This window comes from Bubalus bubalis, chromosome 20 (assembly GCF_019923935.1).
Source record: "Bubalus bubalis isolate 160015118507 breed Murrah chromosome 20, NDDB_SH_1, whole genome shotgun sequence".
Taxonomy (NCBI): Eukaryota; Metazoa; Chordata; class Mammalia; order Artiodactyla; family Bovidae; genus Bubalus; species Bubalus bubalis.
This window is the reverse complement of record NC_059176.1, coordinates 48,641,367-48,667,252: the sequence shown is the minus strand read 5'-3', so window position 1 is coordinate 48,667,252 and position 25,886 is coordinate 48,641,367. Positions and strand designations below refer to the sequence as shown.

Sequence of the window (25,886 nt, the reverse complement as noted above, 5' to 3'; positions counted from 1 at the left end):
AAGAGGTTTCAAGAGATGTAATGTGGGCCCTAGAGGAGTCAAAAGTCGCTCTCTCCCCGTCTCTTCTCCCCAGTGTGAACTTCTCGGTCTACTTTTCTCCACTGAGCAAAGAGCCAGGCACCTACTCCTAGGGGTCCTCCGGGATTTAGAAGGCCCACTCTCCTCTGTTCCTGTTTGCTCTTGGGGCAGGCGACATCTCCACCCATCAGGCCAGGCCTTGGTAAGCACAGTTGCCACATTCTGGTCTCATTCCTGAGATGACACCCTGGCCATCCTGGGTGGATGCAGGTGATCCCCAGTCCCAGCCACCCATGAGGACACAGGGCATCTCTGAAGGAATGCTCTCTCCACAGCCAGTTCATCACATTTCAGGTATGGTGACTCACTCAAGTTTCAACCCTTAACATAAATCTCATTTTCAGTTAGTAAGAGCACCTCCCGTCACTCCCTAACACATAATGACAATGAATAAAAGCTATCATGCATTGGAGCTTATGTCCCAGATGCTGAGCTGGGCACAGGCTTTTTTAAGCCTCACAGAAACCCTGTGAGTCAGTTGTTTTTACCCCATTTCACAGATGAGAAAACTTATATTCAGAGAGGTCAATTGGCCCAGGAATATGCAGCAAGTCAACCTGGACCCTTAAACATAAAACACCGCTTCTGCGGCCCATAGGTCTTCTCGGTGGTTTAGTTGCTCAGTTGTGTTCAACTTCTCAGACCCCATGGACTGAAGCCCACCAGCCTCCTTTGTTCCACGGGATTTCCCAAGCAAGAATACTGGAGTGGGTTGCCATTTCCTTCTCCAGGGGATCTTCCCAACCCAGGGATTGAACCCAGATAGACCCAAGCAGTCCCCTGCATTGCAGGAGGATTCTTTCTGGCTGAGCCACCAGGGAAGCCCATAGGTCTTCTTACCCTCATCTTATAAAGATGGAAACTAAGGCTATTAACCACCCAAGTTCATGATGTGAGCAAGTGGGAGAGGCGAAAATTTTAAAATCTCCCTGCTATCCTGCCCCTCCCCAACTGGTGCTCGGACACCTCTGCATCCCTGCTCCGCCACTGTGCTCTCCACCGCAGCCAGTATTTATGAAGGCTCCAAGAATCCAGAAGAATGTGCTCTCTTGCCTTGGCACCTTCAGACAGGCTGTGCCATTACACGCATTTACCTAGACATCTAGACACAACTTCCTCCAGGACCCATCCCTGACTGTCTCAGTCCAAGCACCCCTTTTCTAGATGCTCCCTTGGTTCATCCTTACGTGTACCATGCGGCCCTGTGGTTGCCTGTCTTCTTGTTTCTTCCCCTGCCAGTCTAAAGCCTGAGTGACGACCACAGGCACTGATGGTTGTTAGGTCCTTAGCACCCAGCATGGAGTGGGCACAGAGCAGGTATTCAGTAAGCATGGGTTACCCGAATGCTCCACGGTCAGTGCTGTTTGTTTTATTTGGAGGAAATAATTTAGGTGCACTAAGCAGACTCTAAGATGACAGAAATGTGGCTCCCTGGACACCCCGTTAAGAGGGCAGTATGGGTGGGGGTGGATGCACTGGGGTCATCCAGGGCTCAGTTGCCGTGGTATTAAAAACCACGGAGTCCTTGCTAAAGCAAGTCCCAGGCTACTGTTTTCTCACTCCCAGTCAGAAACAAATCATGTTCTGAGTGACTGGAGTCATTGCTCACAGCACCGGGAGCTGGTTTAGGGTGGGGTGAGGGGCAGTGGCCTTGGGGCTCAAGTGTCTAAAGGCCCAGGCCTGCGGGCTGGGGGGAGGGGTGCAGAGTGGCAGGTCCTGTGTGTGAGTGGGGGGCGGAAGGGCGGGGGGAGACAATGGGGCTCAGCATCTGCTCCTCGCTGGGAGAAGGGACCCTCCAGTGAAAAGCCAGGGAGAGCAGGGAAGTGTGGGAGGAATTGATGAGGAGAAGGGGTGGAGCCAAGGAGACGCAGCCGGGAGGAAGGAAGAGAAGGGGAAGGAAGAGCGGAGGGAGGGGAGAGGATCCAGGCTCTCCTTCCTCCCGGTGACCTGGTCCGGAGCCGCAGCCTCCTCTCGCATTGTTTCCTGCGGAAACGTCGGGGGCCCATGGAGACTCACGCTTCTCCCTAGTCCCTGGCAGCAGCCCCCAGTCCAAAGGCCAGGCATCCAGCAGGTGCTCAATACTTAGTTGGGCAAAAGAGACATGTGGCCCAAGTTTGCTCTGGGAACTTTTCCCCTCCCTTCTCCCCACTGGAGAAGAAGGCAGAGCAGGTTCTTGAGAACACGCCCAGGCACCCAATGAATAATTGACCCTTCGTGGGGTCTCTGCCGCGTTCGGTCCGAGGGCTCGGAGTGGAGAAGCGGCTGGACGTTAGAGGCCGGTCGGGAGCCGGGGGAAGGCAAAGCTGCGCCAAGCCCCCCGGCCCTGCAGGGAGGAGCCGGGGGCCCGACCCCTGCAAGACCAACGGCCACGCCTCGGCGCCCCCCAGCAGCGCGACCTTCTGCGACGGGCGAGGCTGCGGGTGCCGGATCCCAGCGGCTTCTCCGAGCCCCTTCCCCACCCCGACCCAGGCGCTCGCAATACGCCCCGCTCCCTCGAGTCTGGACGTCCAGGGCCCTGCAAACAGCTGTTCAAAGGCTTTTTACAGTTCAGTGCTCTGCGGGGATGTTTGTTCCAAGCCCATCTGCCTACTTTAAAAATATATAAGTGAAGAACACACCCAACCTTCCACCTCTGGCTGGGGAGGGGCGGGCTCGGCGGCCCCCGCCCGCACTTCGGAAGGAACCCGCAATCAGCACCCGCGGCTGCGTCCCCCCAACCCCCACCGACTCTCCTCTCAGGAGAACGTCCCATGCTTCCCACGGTGGGGGCGGGGGGGCGTCCCCTGGCCCCCTTTGTGCCAGGCAGAACCGGGCCCCCCACTTCCATGAGCGGTTCTTATGCTCCCCCTCTCCCCCGCTTCACTTAATCTTTGTTCCCCTTTTCTGCTGAGGAGAAAAAAAAAAGAGAGAAAGAAAAGGAGGAAAAAAGGCGTGACTTGATTCTCAAACGAAACTCCCACAGCAAACAAAACCCTTTTAGAGAAATAAGAAAGGAGGAAGAAGGAAGAAAAGAGGGAAGGGAAAAAAAGAAAGAGAGAAACCCCTCCAGGCTTTCAATTTGAGTGGGAGAGTTGAACCGAAAGAAAGAGAAAGAAAGGAAGAAAAACCCTCTCTGCGGTAGAAAGAGAAAAGAAAACTTGGGCTGACAAGAGGGGGGTGTTGGGGGGGGTGGAAGGAAGTGAGAAAACAAAAGAGAGATAAAAGGGCTGCTTTTCTGTCTTTCTCTTCCTCCGCGAGCTGGGTTTAGGAGGAGCTGTTTTGCATCCCTTCACGTCAGCCCTGCCTCATTCCCTTCTTCCAGGGAGGGAGAGAGAGCGAGCGAGCGAGCGAGCGAGAGAGAGGAGAGGGAGAGAGGGGGAGAGAGAGAGAAAGAGAGGAGCCGGAGGGAGGGCGGCAGGAGCAGGCGGCGGGCGCGCGTGGAGGCGGGCGGCGGGCGCGCAGCAGCAGCCCGGGCGGTGGGCAGCCAGGAGCCCCCACGGCCCCGGCCCGCCACGGGCCCCAGCGCAGGAGCCGCGCCCGGACCCAGGGTGAGTGTCCCGCGCGGCCCCCGGCCCCCGGCCCCGCAGCCCCGGGCGGCGCGCCGGCGGGGGCGCGGGGGGCGCGGGGGTGGGTCGCTGCGGCCGCGGCCGACCCGCCCCCCGCCTCTCCCCGGGGACGGCGGCGCGCAGGCCCTCGCCGCGCTGCAAACATGTCGTCTTTTCCTTTCACTTCCACATTCCCTCATGCCGGAGAGCTGGAGGGAGAGAGGGAGAGCCGGGGAAAGAGGGAGAGATGGCGTCTGGAGGGAGGGAGGGGGGTGTAGAGGGGGAAGGGAAGGAGGGAGCGGGCGAGCGAAAGCGGGCGAGAGCGAGGAGAGCGCGCGAATGAGAGAGAGAGAGAGGAAGAGAGAGAAAGGGAGGGGAGAGAGAGAGAGAAGCAAAAATGAAAGGAAAGCGCGGCGGCGGCGGCGGGGCGGGAGGCCCGGAGGCGGCGGCGGCGGCGGCTCGCGGGGCCACACGTGGGTGTCCCGGCGCCCGGTGCGCTCCCCCCGCCGCCCGCCCGGGACTCAAAGTTTCACCCCCTCGCCGCGCCGCCCCGCCCCGCCGCTGCCCACAAACTTTATTCTCCGGGCGGGTGGGGTGGCTGCGCGTCCCCGCCGTCCGGGGTGGGGGAGGGCCGGGCGCGCCGCCGGGCTGTCGGGGGGCGCCGCCCCCGGGGCCGCAGCGCGCCCCCCCAGCCCGGGGCCGGGGACCTGTTGAAGGCGCTCGCCGTCCGGCCGGGTCCCCACGGCCCTCCTTGGTCGGTCTCGGTTCCCCTTACTCGTTGCCCACCCTTCTCCGTTTCCTCGCGGTCATTTTCCTAATTGGACAGAGCTGTGGGGTGTGATCGCTGGCGTCAGACTGGGGGGGCCCCCGAGGCTGCCAGGTGGGCGCGGGGGACTTGGGGACCGACGGGACAGCCCCAGCCAGCGTGCAGAGCCCACAGATCCGGCCCTGGTGCCACCGCCCCCCTAACCACGGACTTGCTAACTAGTGCGTATCGGGTGTGTTTGTTTTTTTTTTTTTCCAACTTGCCTTTTAAGATGACTTTTATGGTCGCTGCAACTGCTTCCCTTCAGTCTGTGCTGTAGTTTGGGAAGATTTAAGAGGCCAGGGAGGTGCTTGCCGTGGGTTTTAACTAACCCGAAACGATCATTAATGTATCTCTTAGCTCTGCGAGGGATCGGGCAAGGCGTACTCGGAGCCCGGGTGCATTTTCACAGGGTCACTACGAGGTGCTGGTCCTTTCCCGGTCTGAGCGGTCCAATGAGGGACCCGCCTGGAGGCCCACCCTAGAGCTGCGGGCCGAGCGCCCTAAGTGCTAAGGGCACCCAGAACGCCTTGATTTCTGTGCAAAATGGAAACTCCCAGCCGGCGTAGACCTGGAGGGGATATAGCTAGTTCCGGAGGGCGCCGGGGAAACTCACAAGATTACCCCACAGGTGTGCGGAGAGGGACTTTGAACTGTGGGGGTCACCCAGCCAACTTCGAAGCTGCTCTTTCAGTGCTGCCTTTGTACACGTGTAAGTAGAACAGTCAAAGTTCATTTCTGCCAAGCGGAGGGCCTGGAGCCTGCATCCCTGCCTTTGCCCGGAGACCGGGGGGCCTTCAAAGGACTCGCCGGGCCAGGTGGGGGAGGGGAGGTGAACCGCCCCTAATTGTCTTTAGACTTTAAGAAAAGGCATTCTTAGTGTTTGTGATCAAAGCCATGGGCCTGTCTGGTTTTGATTTTTGAGACTTATGGTAGTATGGTAGTCCCTTTCTCGTTTAAAGCAAATAGTAGTCTCTAGAACTTTGCTGGTGGTTTTGTCAGCTGGCCCTCCAGCCACACGTCACTGTGTGCCAGGCACCTGCCAGTCTGGGAACAGGACCTCTAATTGGTCACCTGTAGCGCTAGTCGCTCTAGTGTTCCAGTAACTTGCAGGAGCCTGCCTTCTTGCTTGAGGGCAGTGGGGGTGCAGCTGCTCTCTTTGAGGCAGGGTGAGTTGGCCTTTTGGGTCATGTTTTCCTTTCCTCCAGGCTCACCTGGTTGCCTGTATGCCCATGAAGGGAGAGGCGTTGAAGTGGCAACAGAGGTTCCCGCTTCTCAGAAAAGATTTCTGGGTGAGTCCTTGACCTGTGGTGTGTGGCCATCAGGCCATTTCTTCTGAACTTGAGGCACTTCCATTCCAACCAGGCATTTTCTACCAGGGAGACTTATTTTAGGCTCTCCGTCTGGAGACAAGGAGACGGACAAGGTCTGGCATGGTTTTTGAGTTGGAGGAAGGGAGACTAATGGGCCCACCAGAGATTTTGCATACCTTCTATTTTAGGTTTGCCTTGTGGCCCAGGGATATTTCTACCAGAGTTGTGCTTGGAAATCTCAGGTTTGAAGTTGGAAGGGAGTAAAGAAATAAAGGAGGAGTCAGCGCATCTCAGGATGCTGTTTACAGCTCCTCATCTGGCTGGCTCAGCCAGGAATCTGAGGGTGGGGGCTCATCTTGTTGAATTAAGGAATCTGCTGAGTTTCGTGTCAATGGTGGTGGATCCTAGCCCTTAGACTACAAAACTGGAGGAGGACCTTAGAGCTTGTCTGAAAGGTAGAGACGAGAAAAACTTTATGCCTGAAATCACGCAGTGATTGACAGTGCCAGCACTCAAACACAGGCTTTCAGAGCCTATTTCCAGTGATCTCTCTCTCTCTTTTATTTATTTTTTTTCTCTCTCTCTCTTTTAATATGTATTTATTTTTTGGGCTGCACCCAGTCTTAGTTGTGGCATGTGATGTCTACTTTCCTGACCAGGGATTGAACCCAGGCCCCCTGCATTGGGAGTGTGGAGTCAGTCACTGGACCACCAGGGAAGTAAGTCCCCCAAGGGCTCTTAACACAAAGCTGCTGCCTGTATGCCTGCTAGAGTTACGCTCCATCCAAAAAATGTGCCAGTGAGAACATGAAAACCTGAGATACGCTCATGACATAAGTAAATGAAGGACCTTATTTTCTGGTTGTGTTCCGCATACTGTTCTGGAGGATTTGACGGCCGGTCTGACTACGTGGGGAAACTGGGTGTTTCGGGGTGTTTTAACACGGACTTCTTCAAAGTCTGCCAGTTCAGCGGGGCAGCAGTTTAGTCATCGGCTTGTACCTAAGTCCCACTGAGCATTTTTTCATCTGGGATGCTTTCTTCCTGCTTTGTACCTGTGTGTGATTTATTGAGGCATGGTCCAGGAGAAGAATGGGGATGGAAAGGAAAGGCCAGAGACCCAAACTGGTATCTCTTCCTGGGCTACATCTCTTACTACCTTCAGTTCATGAGGTCTTTCGTTGTTCATTGCTAATGATCACCTGTGCCTAGAACAGGGCCCGGCACATAGTGGGCCCTCCATAAATTCTTGTTGAATAAATGTACTGGGTGTTAGGAAAGAGTTCCCTCCCAGAAGGGACCGACAAATGACAGACAGAGGCAGAGGCAGGGAGGTAATTGATGGGAGCTGCAGAGTTTTGCTGTGAGTCAGGGCTTTGAACAAGCTCCAGACAGGTAAGGCAGGAGGGGCTGGGAAGAGCAAATCTCACGAGGTGGAGCCACTGGGTGGAGACTTGTGAAACAATAGATCTTGAATTGGACTGGTTATGGGGAGGATAATAATAACCATAGGTCTTGGGCCAGGCTTGTGTAAGTGCTCTATGTGTATCGTCTCCCTCAGAGTCCTCACAGGTGCTAGTTGTTGCTTGCAGGCTGAGTTGCTTGGTCGGGTCTGACTCTTGGCCACCCTATGGACCGTAGCCCACCAGGCCCCTCTGTCCATGGGATTCTCCAGGCAAGAATACTGGAGTGGATTATCGTTTCCTCCTCCAGGGGATCTTCCCGACTCGGGGATTGAACTGCTGAATTGGCAGGTGGATTCTTTCCCATTTAGCAGACTGGGGAACTGAAGCACAGAGGAGTCAGTAACTCATTCAAGGGCACAAAGCTGGTGGTGTCTGAACTCAAGCAGACTGACTTCAGACTTGGCTGCCCTAGAATGATGATGAGTTCAGGTATTTCTGCCCATGTCAAGGAGCTGGGCATTCAGAGCTTTGGGGTTGCTAGAAAGGATAGCGATGGAAAAATTGAAAAAGAAATTGTTGATCTGCAATTTAGTGAAGCTGGTCAGGGAGATGGCCCTCTGCTCCCTTTGCCAAGGCCCTCAAGGTGTCTGAAGACTGTAAAAGTTTTTTTTTTTTTGAAAGTATTCATTTATTTATTTGGCTGCTTTGGGTCTTAGTCGCGGCATGTGAATGCTTTCTTGCTACTTGTGGGATCTAGTTCCCTGACCAGGGATCGAACCCTGGCCCTCTGCATTGGGGGTGCAGAGTCTTAGCCACTGAACCACGAGGGAAGTCCCCTGTAAGGGAATATTTATTTTGGGGACCTAACTATTTCCCAGTCACAGTGGCTAGTACCAGATTGGGTCTGTTTTGCGCTTGATAAAGATTTAAGAGACTTTCTTTTTTAAGGTTGCTTTTCAAGCTACGTTTTAGTCCACATGTATTTGAAACTGGTGGGAATTTTAAAGCCAGAAGTGTCACCTTTGCCCATGAGACCTCTAGAATGTGTTTCCCACCTGCTCAAGCCTTCCCTTCCTACTCCAAGTATGCTGGACCAGGCTACTCAGCCCACAACAGCTGCCCTTAAAAAAAAATTTATTAATTTTTGGTCATGCTGGGTCTTCACTGCTACTCTGGCTTTTCTCTAGTTGTAGCAAGCAGGGACTGCTCTACAGTTGCGGTATGCAGGCTTCTTACTGTGGTGGTGTCTTCTGTTGTTGAGGCGTACAGGCTTCAGCAGCTGCAGCACATGGGCTCAGCAGTTGCGGCTCCCTGACTCTGTAGTTACCGCGCACAGGCTTAGTTGCTCCGAGGCTTGTGGGATCTTCCCTGATCGAGGACTGAACCCAAGTCTCCTGTGTTGGCAGGCAGATTCTTTGCCACTGCGCCACCAGGGAAGTCCACAACAGCTGCCCTTTTATTGACAGTCTGCCAGTCCCATCCTCGTGGAGCTTGCAGTCTCCCTGGGAGACAGACATTAAACTAATAATTACACCAATACTCTTTAATTACAATTGTTAAAATGCTTCAAAGGAAAAAGTACAGAGACCACGGGAGCTGATAATCAAGGAGAACGGGGGAAGGGAGGCTTTCCTGAAGAAAAGGCATTTAAACAGCCACACAGAGGGTGGGCAAAGAGGCTTTAACCAGGTGGGACAGTCCATTAGCCTTGATGTAAGCCTTTGCTGCTCTGTATGTGGTCCAGGCACGAGCAGCAGCATTACCTGAGAGCTTATTAGAAATGCAGGATCTCGGGCCTGCCCCAGACCTGCTGAATCTGCATCTTAAGATTCCCCTGCGTGGTAGAGTCTAAGAAATGCTGATGGAATCAAAGTACCGAACTGGGAGGTTCCCAGCTTTGCTGCAAGTGAGTTGGGTGACCTCAGGCAAGTCACCCACCTTAAAGTGACTTGGAGGAGTAATAACAAGGCAATTAGATCATCCCACAAGTTCTTTCCCAGGTGGCTCAGTGGTCAAGAATCCGCCTGTTAGTGCAAGAGACACAAGAGATGTGGGTTTGATCCCTGAGTCGGAAAGATCCCCTGGGGGAGGAAATGGCAACCCAGTCCAGTATTCTTGCCTGGAGAATCCCATGGACAGAGGAGCCCGGTGGGCTTCACAGAGAGTCGGGCACAACTGAGCACACAGCGCATACACACACAGCTTCCTTCTGGTTTCTCAGGTCTTTGGCTTTTGCTGGTGGGTGCTGTCTCCAAGCTTATAGAGGGAGAGGACCTGGGCTTACACAGCATCCACCTGTGCCATGCTCCTGGTCGGAGGGCCAGCAGTGGACACTAGTCCATGCTCTAGTCTGACTTCACTGAGCACTAAAGAGGGGCCAGACCATTCTTCGGGGAAAGATGAGAATAATTCACAAAAAGCATGTGGAACTTTGTGGCACATACAATACTGTCTTTTTATTTTTAATATTTACGTATGTATGTATCTGTTTATTTGACTGCACTGGGTCTTAGTTGCAGCACAAGGGGGTCTTCCGTTGTGGCATATGCACTCTTAGTTGCAGCACGTGCGATCCAGTTCCCCTGACCAGGGATGGAACTCAGGCCCCCTGCACTGGGAGCATGGAGTCTTAACCACTGGACCACCAGGAAAGTCTTGCGAGACTGTCTTAAGGTGACCCAGGGATGAGTTGACCTGAAGCAGGAGAAAAATGGGCAGGGTCAAAGGGACTTTGAGGAAGAAGGGTGTAACATTTCTTACCCAAACTGAGGGCAGAAGGGACCTGCTTCACTGCTGTGCGTGTGAACATAATAACTTAAAGAACTGCCATGGTGTTTTGACCCTGAGAGCCTCACATCACTGTAGAGAGAACCAGAGGGCTGGAACCAGACCTTCTTGACCTTCACAGCCATGGTGCAGCTTCAGTTACACATGCAGCTGTACAGAGGGTGACATTCTAGGGGTAGGGCCTATAGCTTTCACCAGCCTCAAAGGGGTCTATACTACTACTACTACTAAGTCACTTCAGTCGTGTCCGACTCGGTGCGACCCCATAGATGGCAGCCCACCAGGCTCCCCCATCCCTGGGATTCTCCAAGCAAGAACACTGGAGTGGGTTGCCGTTTCCTTCTCCAATGCATGAAAATGAAAAGTGAAAGTGAAGTCACTCAGTCGTGTCCGATGACCCCATGGACTGCAGCCTACCAGGCTCCTCCATCCATGAGATTTTCCAGGCAAATGTACTGGAGTGGGGTGCCATTGCCTTCTCCGAAAGGGTGGGGGGGTGGTCTATAGCCTCCCAGAACTAGGGATAAAGGGCTTTCTTGACTAATGTCTCCCAGCTCTTTTATTATGCGGCACTGGCTATGTCCCAGGCGCTATTCTCATATATGTATTAGCACTTTGCACGTATGTATTAGCCCATTTAGGTTGAATACTAGGTCACACACCTAGTAAGTTTCAGGACCAGGATTGGCACCCAGGCAGTCAGGCCCCAGAGTCCCTGTGAGCAAAGCCCACCTTAGAAACAGGGCAGGTGAAACCAGGGGCTTGCCGTTTTCAGTAGGAACAGAAGTTGAGATTACGGAGGCCTCCACTTTACAAGTAAGCGTCTCCCAATTGTTCATGCATAAAACTGCAAGGATTTTCCCAAGGAAACGTGTTACAAATAGCACCGAGTTGCCAGGCTAGCCAGTGAGAGCCTGTGTCACTATTATACTCAACTCATGATAGTTTGCAAAAAAAAAAAATTAGAAAAGAAGACTGCTGCAGTACTTCAAGGAAAATGAAGAATTCTAGAATCCAGGGACTTCCCTGGTGGTCCAGTGGTTAAGTCTTCGCCTTCCAGTGCAGGGGATGCACGTTTGATCCCTGGTTGGAAAGCTAAGAACCTGCATGCCTTGTGGCTAAAAAAAAAAAAAAAATCCAGAGCATAAAGCAGAAGCAACATTGTAACAAACTCAATAAAGACTTTAACTAAAATGGTCGGTATAAAAAAAAAAAGAAATCTTAAATACAATTAATGTGTTTTTAAAAAATTCTAGAATTGGATAGAAGGTGCTTGAACACAGTCAAATAAGGGAAGTGAGGTGCTTGCAGGAAATTGGGGTAGATTCTGAAAGGGGGGATCAAAGAATGTTAGAGGTCAAAGTGGGGCTAAATGTATGTTGAATCAGCAGCTTCAAAAGGTGAAATAACTGGCTTTTGCTGCTGCTGCTAAGTCACTTCAGCCGTGTCCGACTCTGTGCGACCCCATAGACAGCAGCCCACCAGGCTCCCCCATCCCTGGGATTCTCCAGGCAAGAACACTGGAGTGGGTTGCCATTTCCTTCTCCAATGCATGAAAGTGAAAAGTGAAAGTGAAGTCGCTCAGTCGTGTCCGACTCTAGCGACCCCATGAACTGCAGCCTACCAGGCTCCTCCATCCATGGGATTTTCTAGGCAAAAGTACTGGAGTGGTGTGCCATTGCCTTCTCCGAACTGGCTTTTATTACTTACTAATTAATGTGTATAGCTCCCAGACCGGATCCTTCCTGCGTCCCTAGTACAGAGGCCTTTTGTCTTCTCTCTTACTCATTTCTGTGCCATTTGAATATTTATCGCTATGTATTATCTTTATAATCTGTATATTTATAAATGGAGTAAAAGGACTATTAGAAGCAGGTTGATCTCTAGAGGGGGCTTTGGTTCTCTCTTCTACCACCATCATGGTAATGGAGTTTCTGCTATTAAATCCTATGCTCTATCATGTGTGGGTTTTCCAGATAGCTCAGAGGGTAAAGAATCCACCTGCAATGCAGGAGACGTGAGTTTGATCCCTGGTCTGGGAAGATCCCCTGGAGAAGGAAATGGCAACCCACCACAGTATTCTTTCCTGGAGAATCCTGTGGACAGAGAAGCTAGAGTCCATAGGGTCACAAAGAGTCGGACACAACTGAGGAGACTGAGCATGCACACATCATGTGTATATTTTGGGAGAACCAAGAGGACTATTGGAAATGTGAGGGTTTTCAGTGTAGTCAGAAGCTGAGAATAGAAGATCACATTGTGGCCCACCTGCGTTCTCTGCCTCCCAGGGTATAACAAATAGGGAATCAAAATCAGGTAAAAATGATCACTACAGAAAACATGAATGGGGACTTCCCTGGTGGTCCAGTGGTTAAGACTTCGCCTTCCAGTGCCAGGGGTGTGTGTTTGATTCTTGGTCGGGGAGCTAAATCCCACTTGCCTCGTGGCCAAAAAAAACAAAACATGAAACAGAAGTAATACTGTAATAAATCCAGTATATATTTTAAAATACTAAATTCACCTTAAAAATAATTTTCTAAAAATTAAAGAAAGCAGGAATGTCCACCCTGCAGATTTATGTGGGAGACTATAACTTCTGTGATGACTCTTAGTTCTGTGTTGTTTGTCCTTTGAGTGGTACCTAAACACCATCCCCACCCCCATCTTATTCCCACTGGGGCTGCAGTGGGATGCAATTTTGAAAGGGGAAGGTTGTCCTGTATGTGTTTGGTGTAAAAAAGAAAATCATACAAACTTTAATAATGGTGGTTTTATGTGCCATGTCAGAATGTCCTCATGAGGACACACCCAAGCTGGCCTCTCAGTAAGGCTCAGGGAGGCCTCAGAGGCTGGCAGTGCTGGTTGGTTATCCCCGCCCTGTGATGGACTGCAGCACACCAGGCTTCCTGTCTTTCCCTCGCTCCCAGAGCTTGCTCAAACTCATGTCCATTGAGTCGGCAATGCCATCCAACCAGCTCATCCTCTGTTGCCCCCTTCTCCTTTTGCCTTCAATCTTTCTCAGCATCATGGTCTTTTCCAATGAGTTGGCTCTTTTCATCAGGTGCCCGAAGTAATGGAGCTTTAGCATCAGTCCTTCCAGTGAATATTCCGGGATGATTTCCTTCAGGATTGACTGGTTTGATCTCCTTGCCGTCCAAGGACCTCTCAAGAGTCTTTTCCAGCATCACAGTTGGAAAGCATCAAGTTTCTTCTTTTCCTCATTCTTTCTTGTCCATTTTTGATTTGTTTTTTCCTCTTTATTGCTTTGGAACTTATACACTCTATTTCTGTTCTTTTGATGCATGAAGACTGTATAAGGTTTAAAGTTAGTTGGTATTTGTATCTTTTTTTCAAGCAATTCAAGGCTCTTAGGATGCTCTATGTAAAGTCACCATGGTCCCTGCTCATGTTCAGTTGTCTTGTAGTGGTTTAGCTCTGTCTTGTTTCACTGTTTAATACCACAAATTGGACCTTCTTTTCAGTGTTCTATATGGTTGATTAACTTTTGAGTTCCACATAGTTACCATTTTGTTCACTCATATTGCTTCCCACATCTCAGGCTTTCTCTCTGAAATCAGAACATCTGTGGTGGAGGTGTTTTAATTATTAACTTGCAGTTCCTATTTGATTCGAATTTTATTTCATAGAGAGTGTTTTACTGGGTATAAAACTTTAGCTTGACAGTTATTTTATCTTAGTATTTAAAGATAGTATTCTATAGTCTTTCGGCTTTCCTTATTGATATTGAGAAGCCCAGTTATTGATTTCAGGCAATTTCTTCTCTGGTTGTTGTTTTGTTATTGTGGTGGTGGTGGTGTGTGTTCACACACGTGCACATGAGTATGTGGGGTTTTTTGGTTGTTGGTTTTGTTTGTTTGTTTGTTTGTTTTCAGCTTAATGTGTTTAGGAGTGGATTATATTTTGTTTGGCTAAGAATTCATTAGACTTCCTAAATCCAAAGATTAGTGACTTTTATCAGTTCTAGAAAATTTTTATCCTTTAGCTCTTTGACTGTTAACTATCATTCTCTCTATGATTTCTCTTTCAGAACTCTGATTAGATATGCTAGATCTGGTTCTGTCCTTTTCATCTCTTAACTTCTTTTTAATTTCAACACTTTTATAGTGTTTTCTGGGTAATTTCTTATTTGTCTTCCAGTTCACTAATTCTCTCTTCAGTTATCTCTGATTTTCTGTTCAGCCCTTCCACTGATGTATTTTTAATATCAGTATTAACTCACAGGTTTTAATATACTTTTTGTGTTTTAATCCATTGCAGTTATTTTCTTTGATGTTCATTTTTAAGTTTATAAACTGGATGAGAATCATGTTTCTTGTTTTATCATTTTTCAAATATGTGTGACTTTTAAAAATCTCTTACTCTTTACCTGGGGGTTTTTTTTTTTTTTTTTTCCTTTACCTGGGTTTTTAAATCCTTATTTCCTTATCATGTTGTACATACCTTTTCTTTTTTTTGTATCCAGTAATTCTAGTATCTGCAGTATTTGCAGGTATGGTTCTGTTGTTTGATGGTTCTGCTCACTCCCACTCATGAAGGCTTGTTTCCTTATGTGTTTTGTGATTTTCTGTTGTGAGCTTATGTTTGTTAGAATTCCATCTGTGAGAATTCTTTAAGGTGTGGGATGAGAGTACATTCTTCCTGGGAGAATATGTGTTGCCTTCTGCCAGACACCTTAAGGTCTTACAGATAAGTCATTATTTACATTTCTTAGCTTATAGTTTGGGGACCAGAGCCCAAACCCACATGCAGGCTGGCTAATGACCGTGGATTGTCAGAGGAGCCTTTTCATCGAAAATTCTGCCCACCACTAACACTAAGCCAGATGACTTCCTACTTGACTATATACCACCAGACACCCCACTTTGTCCTGTTGTTCCTATATTGCCAAATGCCTTTTCTCCGTATTTGGACAAAGGCCTAATTATGTCAGGCACAGTTGAAAACTGTATGTCTTCTGAGCCTTCCTCATGCCATCCCTTGCAAAATTAACCAGTCCTTGTACATTTATTCGCCCTTGTCACCTTACCTATTAGGCTGTGGGGAAGTGTGTTCAGACCCCACACTGGACTCTGAACTTCTTAAAAGCGCAGAGCTGTGTCATTTATTTCTGAAGCCCTAGTGCCTGGCTCACTGTTGGGCAGAGTGGTTGCTTAATAGATATCTATTGATTGGATGGAATTTATGGCAAAATCAATATTTCTGTTCTTCTTGAATAGTAATAAAATCACAGGCATTAAGCATTAACCTACCCTGTGATCTTGGACAAGTCCAGTTTACCTCATTGTTTTTTTGTTTCAGTTTATTTATTTTTTGGCTGTGCAGGGTCTTTGTTGCTGTGCATGGTCTTTCTCTACTTGCGGAGAGCGGGAGCTACTCTCTAGTTATAGTACTCGAGCTTCTCGTTGCAATGGCTTCTCTTGCTGTGGAGCACAAGCTTTAGAGCACATGGCTTCAGCAGTCATGGCTCCCAGGCTCTAGAGTGCAGGCTCAGTAATTGTGGCACATGGGCTTAATTGCTCTGTGGCATGTGGGATCTTCCCAGATCTGGGGTCGAACCTGTTTCTCCTGCATTAGGAGGCAGATTCTTTACCACTGAGCCACCAGGGAAGCCCAGTTTACCTCTTTGGATCTGAGTGACTGAGCTTTAAAATAAAAGGATGCTTCTGAAATCTCTACCTACTCTAAGATACTGGCATTCAGCATAACTTGTATGACTGTCAAGCATGATAACATAAATCACCACCTGGCTCACAAATGGAATGAAGGGATGGGAGGGCCTTGGAGAGAGAAAGTATGATTCGGAGAAAATGGGCATGATATGGAAGAGAAGGAAGAGAAGGGACTCAAAAATAAATTAATATGAAAGGTGACATTTTAAAATTTGTGACTTGAGACAACCTGCTGCTACTGCTGCTGCTAAGTCACTTCAGTCGTGTCCGACTCTGTGCGACCCCATAGACGGCAACCCACCAGGCTCCCCTGTCCCTGGGATTCTCCAGGCAAGAACACTGGAGTGGGTTGCCATTTCCTTCTCCAATGCATGGAAGTGAAAAGTGAAAGTGAAGTCGCTCAGTCGTGTCTGACTCTTCACGATGCCATGGACTGCAGCCCACCAGGCTCCTCCGTCCATGGGATTCTCCAGACCAGAGTACTGGAGTGGGGTGCATTGCCTTCTCCGTGAGACAACCTGATGGCTACATTAAAAAAAAAGAACACGCTATAACAAAATAAATTCAGATGGATTAGAGATGTTAGATGTTAAAAACAAACTCAGGGAAAATAGTTTCCAAGTACGACTTAAAACCCAGGAGCCATAGAAGAAGAGCTGATTATACTTGACCCTACACAAGTAAATTTCTACGAGGCAAAAATCATCATAAACAGTCAAAAGAGTCTCCTACATCTCAAAGCTGGGAAAACATTTTCATGACGTATATCAGAGATAGAGCTAATTTTCTTAATATCTAAAGAGGAAATCAATAAGAAAAAGACCATCAACCAAATTTGTTTAAAAAATACTTACTTCTTTGTCTGTGCCAGCTCGTGGTTGTGGTGTGTGGGATCTAGTTCCCTGACCAGAAATGAACCTGGGCCCCTGCATTAGGAGTGTGGGGTCTTAGCCACTGGATCACCAGAAAAGTCCCATTAACCCAATTGTTTAAATGGGCTAATGGACCAGTCACAGAAAAGGAAATACAAATGGTTCTTCACCATATGAAGTGTTCTTTCAGCCCACCAGTGTTAAGGGAAGTGTTAACTCTGCTATGAAGAAGTGACAGTGGGAACAGATACTCTCCGAATTATTAAAAGAGTATAAGTTGGTACAACCTGTATAGAGAGTGTTTTGACAATATTTTTTAAAATTGCATAAGCAACTCCACTTCTGAGGATTCCTCTCACAGGTATGAGTATACCTGTGAAATGATGCATTTATCAAGATAGTTTATTGCTTCATTGCTTGTAAAAGCAAAAAAAAAAAAGCAAGTGGAACAACCTTATTGTCCATCAGTAAAAAACTGTTAAATAAATTATCCTATGTCCATGCACTGAAAATTCAGTTCAGCGGTAAAAAGGAATGTGAAAGCTCCCTGTATGTGGATGTGGTTGCCAAGCCATTAAGTAAGAAAGTAAGAGGCAGAACGAGTGGCTGTGTGGCATGCTGCAAGGATACCTAGGCGACTGGTAATAGTGGTTTCCCACAGCAGATGCGGACTGTTCACTGTGTTCCTTCTTCTTTTTGAATTTTGCCCTTTGTGTGTATACTACCTAATTTATTTATTTGGCCATGCCATGTGGCTTGCAGCAACTTACTTCCCCGACCAGGGATCAAACCTGTACCCGCTGCGGCGAAAGTGCAGAGTCCTAACCACTGGTGGTGGTTGTTCAGTCACTAAATCATATCCAGCTCTTTCTGACCCCATGGACTGAAGCACATCAGGTTTCCCTGTCCTTCACCATCTCCCAGAGTTTGCTCAAACACATGTCCCTTGAGTTGGTGATGCCATCCATCCATATCATTCTATCACCCCCTTCTTCTACCCTCAATCTTTCACAGCATCAGGGTGTTTTCCAGTGAGTCAATTCTTTGCATCACGTGGCCAAAGTGTTGGAGCTTTAGCATCAGTTCTTCCGATGAAAATTCAGGGTTGATTTCTTTTAGGATTGACTGGTTTGATTTCCTTGCTTATTGAACCACCAGAGAATTCCTTATGTCACCTAATTAAAAAAAAAAAAATTTTTTTTTTTCAAAGAAGGAGGTTAGAGTGGGAAGGAGGGAGGAAGAGAAGAAGGATCTCACCTTTGCTCTGCTTTTTCACATAGGCTATTTTAGTTATTCAACTCAACAGCCCCTAAGGAGGCTACCATTTTATAGACCAAGAAATTGAAGCCTGAAAGTCTGCAATGCCTTGCCCAAGTTCACGGAGAGAGCCTTGGAACCTAGCATTGAGTCCAGCTCTCACTGCAGAATCATCGAGCTCATATCTGTAGATCAGTACTTTCTTGTTTCCTTCCTTTATTTTTAACCAGCCTCTCATAGGTCAAGGACCAATGGGCTGTGCATCATGGCCTAGACAGCCCTCCTCTTCCCTCACCCCCCAGGGCAGAGTAGTGAGTATAAAGTTCCATCCTGGGAATTCCCTGGTGGTCCCGTGGTTAAGATTCCATGCTTCCAATGCAAGGAGTTCGGGTTTGATCCCTGGTCGAGGAGCTAGGATCACTCATGCAGCACGGACAAGAAAATATTTTAAAAGTAAATTTTATCGATTTCTACTCTACAACAATGCAAATCAGTCATAATTATATGTATGCATCCCCTCCTTCTGTGTATCCCCTCCTTCTTCGGGGCTTCCCTGGTGGCTCAGATGGTAAAAAATCTACCTGCCAATGCAAGAGACCCGGGTTCAGTCCCTGGGTGGAGGAGATCCCCAGGAGGAGGGAATGGCACCCCACTCCAGTATTGCCTGGAGAATCCCATGGACAGAGAAACCTGGTAGGCTACAGTCCCTGGGGTCACACAACGTCGGACAAGACTGAGCGACTACACTTTCACTTTTTCCTCCTTCTTGGGCCTCCCTCCCCCACCCCATCTCACCCCTCTAGGTTGTCACAGAGCACCAAGCTGGGCGCCTTGTGTTATGTATCAGCTTCCTACTAGCTGTCTGTTTTACCAACACATTGTAATGCAGTTATCCTCCAATTAAAAAATAAAAAAATAATTAAAAGAATAGCCATAAAAGCTTTTTTTTTTTTTTTTAAATGAGGTTCCACCCTACCTCCTATAGCTGGCTGGCTGGCTGGCCCACGAGTCCTCCTGGGCAAAGCTTGGGCAGTAGGTGGTGGAGTCAGCCCAGAACCCAGCCCTCTACATCAGACACAATGAGGAGGATGAGGGATGGGCTCTGCGGTCCTACCTTTGAAGTTCCCGACTTTTATCAGAATGTCTGGAGCTTTACATTATTTCAAGGGAGCTTTTATTACTGTCTGTGTGAACTGGCCTCGGGTAGGTCCCAGCTGCCAGGTGCCAAGGGAGCGCTTCCTGGTGCCTTCCTTTTGTTTTACAGCGGGGAAGTTTTCAGGGCTGATGGTACCTGGAACGTGGAACATTCTGGAAGCACAACTTTTCCTATTTTTCTTTACACAGGTGCGATTGGATGGGATCTCTTTAATTAAAAGGAAGGGGAGGTGGTTTTTTGATTTGGGGTTTTGGTTTTTGTCTGGCAGAAAACACCTGTGCTGTTTTCAAAGTAGGGTGTTGACTGCTTCCTCTTCGCTGAAGAGAAATTGTCTACGGAGAACAAAGCTAAAGGTGTTGGCCGTATATAATACGAGGCTGTCATCTGTAGGCTACAGCTTCACCTGGGGGAAGAATTTGATGTCTTTAAGAGACACAGAATCATCCAGCACCAGCCGCCCTCATGGGCAGCGCTGTATTGATTATCCAAGTTGGAATCATCATTTGTGAAGGAAGAGGCAGGGCCCACTGGGGCTGAGGCATGTTCGTGGCGGTCTTTGGAACCCGTGGGCTGGAGCTGGCATGTCCAGCGCCCAGTCACTGTGCTACTCGGCATCTTTACCAAGGATGTGTCCTAGTGGTTCACGCTGTCTGTCTTTGTTTCTTAGGCCAGTGGAAGTGGAAGTGCCCTGAGCATTACAGAGTGGTACCCACATTAAAGTTTGCTCTGGGCTGTTTGCTGAATGCATGCATGGCTAGGAGGCACCCCATAAACTTTTCCCCAGTGGACAGATTTTGATCTTTGAGATAGATTTTAAAGCTTTCAATCAGAAAGAGGAATGGAGAAATTCAGACAGCTCCCACTGCTCCTCAAGTTTTCCTGATGCTTGAATAATTAAGTCCATGGCAGTGAGCTTTTTCCTTTCTTGGGCTCTGGCTCATCTTACACAAAGGCCAGCTTCTGCAACTGGTGCACGTGGTCCTCTCATGCCTTCCCGACAGTTCCCGATTGTGTTGTCCTCTTGTGTCCTAGCTCATCATCTGGAAAATTTCTGTGTAACATCAGCTCAGTTTTTTTTTTTTTAAGTATTTTTATTGTCTGTTTATTTATTTGGCCTCACTGTGTGGCATGTGAGATCTTAGTTCCCTGAACAAGGATGGAACCTGTACCCCCAGTATTGGGAGTGCGGAGTCTTAACCACTGGACCATCAGGGAAGTTCCCAGCTAAGTTCTTTTGCTTCAGCTGCAGAGCTTGTCAGAATTTCTCTTTCAAGAGCCTCTTTGGGGGCTTCTGTATCTTGGTTGTAAAAATGTGTTCCCTATGGCCAAGTAGATGAACAAATGTCACTCAGCCCAGTAACTGGCCATTTGTTTTTGTTTGTTTATTTTATATTTATTTGACTGTGTTGGGTCTTAGCTGTGGCACGTGGCAGCTTTCGTTGTAGCGCATGCTCAGTAGTTGTGGTACAGGCTTAGTTACTCCAGGCATGTGAGATCTTAGTTCCCTGCTACTGCTGCTGCTAAGTCACTTCAGTCGTGTCCGACTCTGTGTGACCCCGTATACGGCAGCCCACCAGGCTCCCCCGTCCCTGGGACTCTCCAGGCAAGAACACTGGAGTGGGTACCAGGGATCAAACCCACGTCCCCTGCATTGCAAGGCAGTTTCTTAACCACTGAACCACCAGGGAAGTCTCAGAATGGCCATTTTGTAATTCCCCGCTTTGAATTCACTGTCGAAGGAGGTGGTCATTGTTCTTTCCTTGATCAAGGACGAAAGAAGCACTTGTGTTGTTTTTCTCACACATCAGCCACTCTGCCTGCTCTCATCCCCACCCCCTGTTCTCCCCATGGCCGTCACTCTAGGGACAGAAAAGTTGGGTCCTGACTTAACTCCCTGCTCTTGATTTGCCTTCCCTTCTCTCACTTGGGCTTTTTGGAGGATTTGGTTTTATTTTTTTGAAGATTTATTTATGGCTGTCCTGGGTCTTCATTGCTGCCCAGGTTTTCTCTAGTTGCAGAGACTGGGGGCTACTCTCTAGTTGAGGTACGTGGGCTTCTCATTGTAGGGGTTTCTCTTGTTGTGGAGCACAGACTTCAGTAGTTTTGGAGCTTGGGCTCAATAGTTGTGGCACACGGGCTTAGTTGCTCTGCGGCATGTGGGGTCTTCCTGGACCAGGGATTGAACCTGTGTCCCCTACATTTGCAGGTGGATTCTTATCCACTGAGCCACCAGGGGAGCCCTTCTGGAGGATTTTAATTCCTCTTCAGTGGAAAACACCTCTTGGTCCTTAAAAATATTCTTAGGTGGTTTTAAGTGTCTGTCCAGTTTTGTTTTGTTCTAATCCAGTTCAGGTTCGAATGTCCAAGGAATGCACAGTCTCTTGGATCTCTGCCTTTTGTTTTTTAGAAAATAGCTTTTATTGATTTTTTTTTTCTTGTAACAAAGAGATTTACGGTTGTTGCAAGAAATTTAGGAAATAGAAAGAAGCAAAAAGAAGAAAATTAAAATGCCTGTAATTATTAATATTTCAGTGTATGATATACTCTTCCATATATTTAAGCAGTCTCCTAAATTTAAACCTTTTTCTCTTTTTCTCTTGTAAAGAATGCTGTGGTGAACAACCTTGGGTATTTTTTTAATTAAATCTTTGGCATACATTTCTAGCAGGGAATTACTGTGCCCAGGACACATTCTAATGGCCCTGGATTTAGATGGTTAAATTGGCCTCCAGAAAAGTTATGTAGTATTTTTGGTTCCTTTTAGGTGAATACTAAGTCTTATTCTTTTATTAATAAAACTTGGTTGTGCGTTTTTTAAGATACTGCTTTTCAACTGTTTCATGCATATTAAGAGGGACTGGCCTGGGAAAGGCCTGATTGACCCCGGGCACAGCTGACCTTGAAAGAGAACCCGCAGATCCTTGCCCCTTTGTTCACAGTGGGCCTAGAGCACCGAGACTAGAGCCTTTCTTGTCTCCTCTGAGTGCAGGCCTGTGGCTCCCCAGGGAATCCTCCAAAAGCCCATCCTCAGGGTGCCTGGGGCAGCGCTGGCTTTGAGGATTCCAGACTTAGGCTGGTCTTTCTTCGGAGAAGATGCTTGTGAAACAAACATCCTGTCCTGACTCCGGAGACCCGAAGCCGGTCCTGCCCGGCTGGGTTGGTGTTTGTGGCGCTGGCATGGAGGATGCTGTGTGCAGGCTTCAGGCCCTGCCCCACGGGTCCTGCTCCAGGGCAGTGCCTCTCTCTAGACCTTCAGCCCTTGCAGACCCATTCCCCAGTCATCACCTTGGGGTGGGGTGGGGGAGGTTTGATGGAATTACAGAGGAAGTAACACGTGCTTGGGCTAAATTGGGCCTTCCTGCTCCAGCTCGGGGCTCGCTCTTCCTCCTTTTCTGTTGTCTTCCTCCTCCACGCCAGCACAGTCTTTATGGCAGTTGGCAAGGCCTCTCAGGACCTTCCCTACTTCTTAGTTTCTTCCCTCCTCTTGGCTCCTGGTGACATCTCTGCTGCTGCCCACCATCTGGACCTGGCACTGCCAGCTCTTTCTTGTACCCGCTCTGCTCTGGTTCCCAGCCCTGTCATTGCTCCCCCTTCCAAGCAGGGCTGTCCCAGCTGAAGCTGCTTCTAGCCTGCCCTCCTTTCTCAGGCCTGGTGGGAAGACCCCTGGGCCTCAGGGAGGCCCAAGTTCCCCCACCCCCCAGAGACACAGCGACAAAACAAAACCCAACCCCTTAGAGATGAGGGATGTTTCGGTTTCTGTGAACTTGGTGACTTGTGAGCTGGAGATGGGAGGCACAGGTTGGGAGACAAGGCTGGAGGTTCCCCCGGGGTGGGCTTTGTTTAAAATTTAATATGCTCTTTCTTTCTCTCAACGGGCCAGCACGGCCTCCAGCTCCTTTGTCATTGTAGTCCCGTTATCTGTCTGGTGGATTCGATCTCTTATCTGCCTGGCCCTGCCTCTCATCCCTCAATGGCCCATCCTTCCCACAGTCTCTACCCCCCTCCCCCATTTGAGACACAGTGTTGCAGGCCTCATTCTGCAACCTTAGATTCCAGTGAAACTCCTCACCTTGCTTCTTAGCTCATTGATTTGGAGAAAACCAGGGTCCACTTTTGGTGATGGTGGACCCACCAAAGGCATGAGAAGTGGGCAGCTTTGGTGTCCAGTGAGAGATGGTGTGTGGCACCCACCCTTAGCAGGATGGGAGAGTTGGGTCCAAGGGTGAGGGTCTTGGCTCTGGGTCGCCCAAGACACAGTTGATGGTTTGCTCCCATGTGTGCTGCTGCTACTTTTTTATAAAAAATTAATTATTAATTTAATTAAAAAATACTTATTTGGCTGGATCAGGTCTCAGTTGCAGCATGTGGGATCTTTCATTGCAGCTCATGGGCTCCACAGGGTTTGGTCTCGGTAGTTGCAGCACATGAGCTTGGTCACCCCGGGCATGTGAGATCTTAGTTTCCTGACCAGTCCCCAACCAGGAATTGAACCCGTGTCCCTTGCACTGGAAGGCAGATTCTTAACCACTGGGCCACCAGGGAAGTCCCTGTGTTATAACTTCTAACCTGGCACCTTCTTGGCCTTGGGAAGCCCTGGAGGGGCTTAATCACTGAAACACAGAATTGTTCTTCTCCCCACAGGCAGGGATGAATCTAAAGGGTTGTCTGCCACAGAAGTAGGATCACAGGCAAGTGGAGGACCTACTTCAGGCCATGGGACTCAGGATCCAAGGAGCCACGGCCTTTCGTCCTGGCTTGCCATCTCCCAGCCCTGCCGAGCCACAGCCTCCCCCAGCAAGCCTTGATTTCATGGCCTGCTAAGTGGGTTCATGTACCTACTTTTTATAGGTGTGCTTTATGCTGTATTGTTGTTGTTCAATCACTAAGTTGTGTCCCATTCGACCCCCTGGACTACCACATGCCAGGCTCCCCTGTCCTGCACTATCTCCCAGAGTTTGCTCACTCATGTCTGGAGAGTCGGTGATGCTATCCAACCATCTCATCCTCTGCTGCTGCCTCCTCCTCCTAACTTCAATATTTCCTGGCATCAGTGTCTTTTCCAATGAGTCAGATCTTTGCATCATGTGGCCAAAGTATTGGCACTTCAACATCAGTCCTTCCAATGAATATTCAGGGTTGGTTTCCTTTAGGATTGACTGGTTTGATCTTGTAGTCCAAGGGATTCTCAAGAGTATTCTCCAGCACCACAGTTTGAAAGCATCGATTCTTTTCGGTGCTCAGCCTTCTTTATGGTCTCACATCTGTACATGACTACTGGAAAAACCATAGCTTTGACTATAGGGACCTTGTCTGTGCTGTGTGATACGTGGTGATCATTGTTACCTGTGGACTGCAGGCATGTGAAGTCAGGGAGAGCCCTGCTCCATCATGAGTCCTCTTTTCTCTTACAAACCTCCATCATTTTCTTTATTCCTTTGTTCAGTCAGTAAATACCAAACACCTAGTAAACTCTGATATAAAGGGGAAACAACGTGGTCTTTGTCCCCAGCAGACCCTCAAACTGAAGGGATATGGGATATGCAGACAAGAGCATGAGAAGTTCGCTCTGCAGACATGGTGAAGCTGGGGAGCAGTTCAGGGAAGACTTCCTGGTGGAGGTGGTGTTTAGCTGAGTCTTAGCAGGCAAGGGCAGCAGAGGCATTCCACTGGGGGACTAGAATATACCAAGTCAGAAAGAACAGGGTCATTCAAAGAGTCAGTGGTGGTTTGTTGCGGATGGGAGATAGGGTGTCGAGGTGGGATGGCAGAAGATGGAGCTGGAGAGGCCGATTGGGAATGTGTCCGAAGACTTGAACTTCATTCAGAGACCTGGGGGAGCCACCAGTGGGTTCTGAGCAGAGAAGCCATTGACAGATCACTCTGGTATAAGCCAGGGGACTTGGGGTTTACATTGTTATACCATGTGGGGAAATCCCCTTTGGAAAAGTTGATTTGAGGGTTGAAAAACCCTTCAGAGGAATAAATACAGTTTTTTTGCTTGAATTCCTTTTCATTTCACCTGAAATATCTGCTCTGTATGAGCCGTTTACAGATCATTTATAAAATTATGTTTTCTGTGCTTGACTGTGTTTCTTAAAACTGACCAGGAAATAATCCCAAGTAAAGTTTTTCCACTGAGTTATATTCTTTTTTTTTTTTTTTTTAACATTTTTTACTGGAGTATAGTTGCTTTTTTTTTTTTTTTTGGCCATGCTGCACAGCATGTGGAATCTTAGTTCCCCAACCAGGGATAGAACCTGCACTCCTTGCATTGGAAGCACAGAATCTTAACCACTGGACCACCAGGGAAGTCCCCACTGAGATGTATTATTATTACATGTTTATAGTTACTGAGGGGCTTCCCTGATAGCTCAGTTGGTAAAGAATCTGCCTACAATGCAGGAGATCCCAGTTCGATTCCTGGGTTGGGAAGATCTGTATTTTTGGACTTACCTTGTGGCTCAGCTGGTAAAGAATCCGCCCACAACATGGGAGACCTGGATTCAATCCCTGGGTTGGGAAGATCCCCTGGAGAAGGGACAGGCTACCCGCTCCAGTATTCTGGCCTGGAGACTTCCATGGACTGTATAGTTCACGAGGTCGCAAAGAGTCAGACACGACTGAGCGACTTTCATAGTTACTGAATGGGATTCCCTGTGGCTCAGTGGTAAAAAATATGCCTTCATTACAGGAGCAGGTTTGATCCCTAGGTCAGAAAGATCCCCTGGAGTAGGGCATGGCAACCCACTCCAGTATTACCTGGAGAATACCATGGACAGAGGAGCCTGGTGGGCCTCTGGGGTCCATGGGGTCGCACAGAGTTGGACACAGTTGACTAAGTGACTAACACTTTTCCCCAATTCCAGCAAGGGAAGGATAAGGAGGACCAATGTTTGTTGAGTACCTGCTCTGGGCCAGGCACTTTTAATTCAGTGACTCTGTAAGAAACAGCATTCTTGACCCATTTTAGAGGCAGAAAAACTGAGGTTCATGAAGGC

At 48.7% G+C, this 25,886-nt stretch overlaps 1 protein-coding gene across 6 annotated transcripts in view; it reads left to right on the top strand.

Annotated features, from left to right (window-relative positions):
* Positions 1-3,070: 3,070 nt before the first annotated feature.
* The window catches only part of ZNF710 (zinc finger protein 710), a 74,196-nt gene continuing 51,380 nt past the window's right edge, over positions 3,071-25,886 (top strand). The window contains exons 1-3 of one of the 6 annotated variants that reach the window (XM_044933120.1): positions 3,071-3,605; positions 5,039-5,119; positions 5,616-5,699. The gene's annotated coding sequence lies outside the window, so the exon portion shown is untranslated. Of the gene's footprint in view, positions 3,606-3,975; positions 4,590-4,620; positions 5,120-5,615; positions 5,700-25,886 lie in introns of those variants that run through there. The other 5 variants (XM_044933121.2, XM_044933119.1, XM_044933118.1 and 2 more) reach the window with 5 other exon arrangements.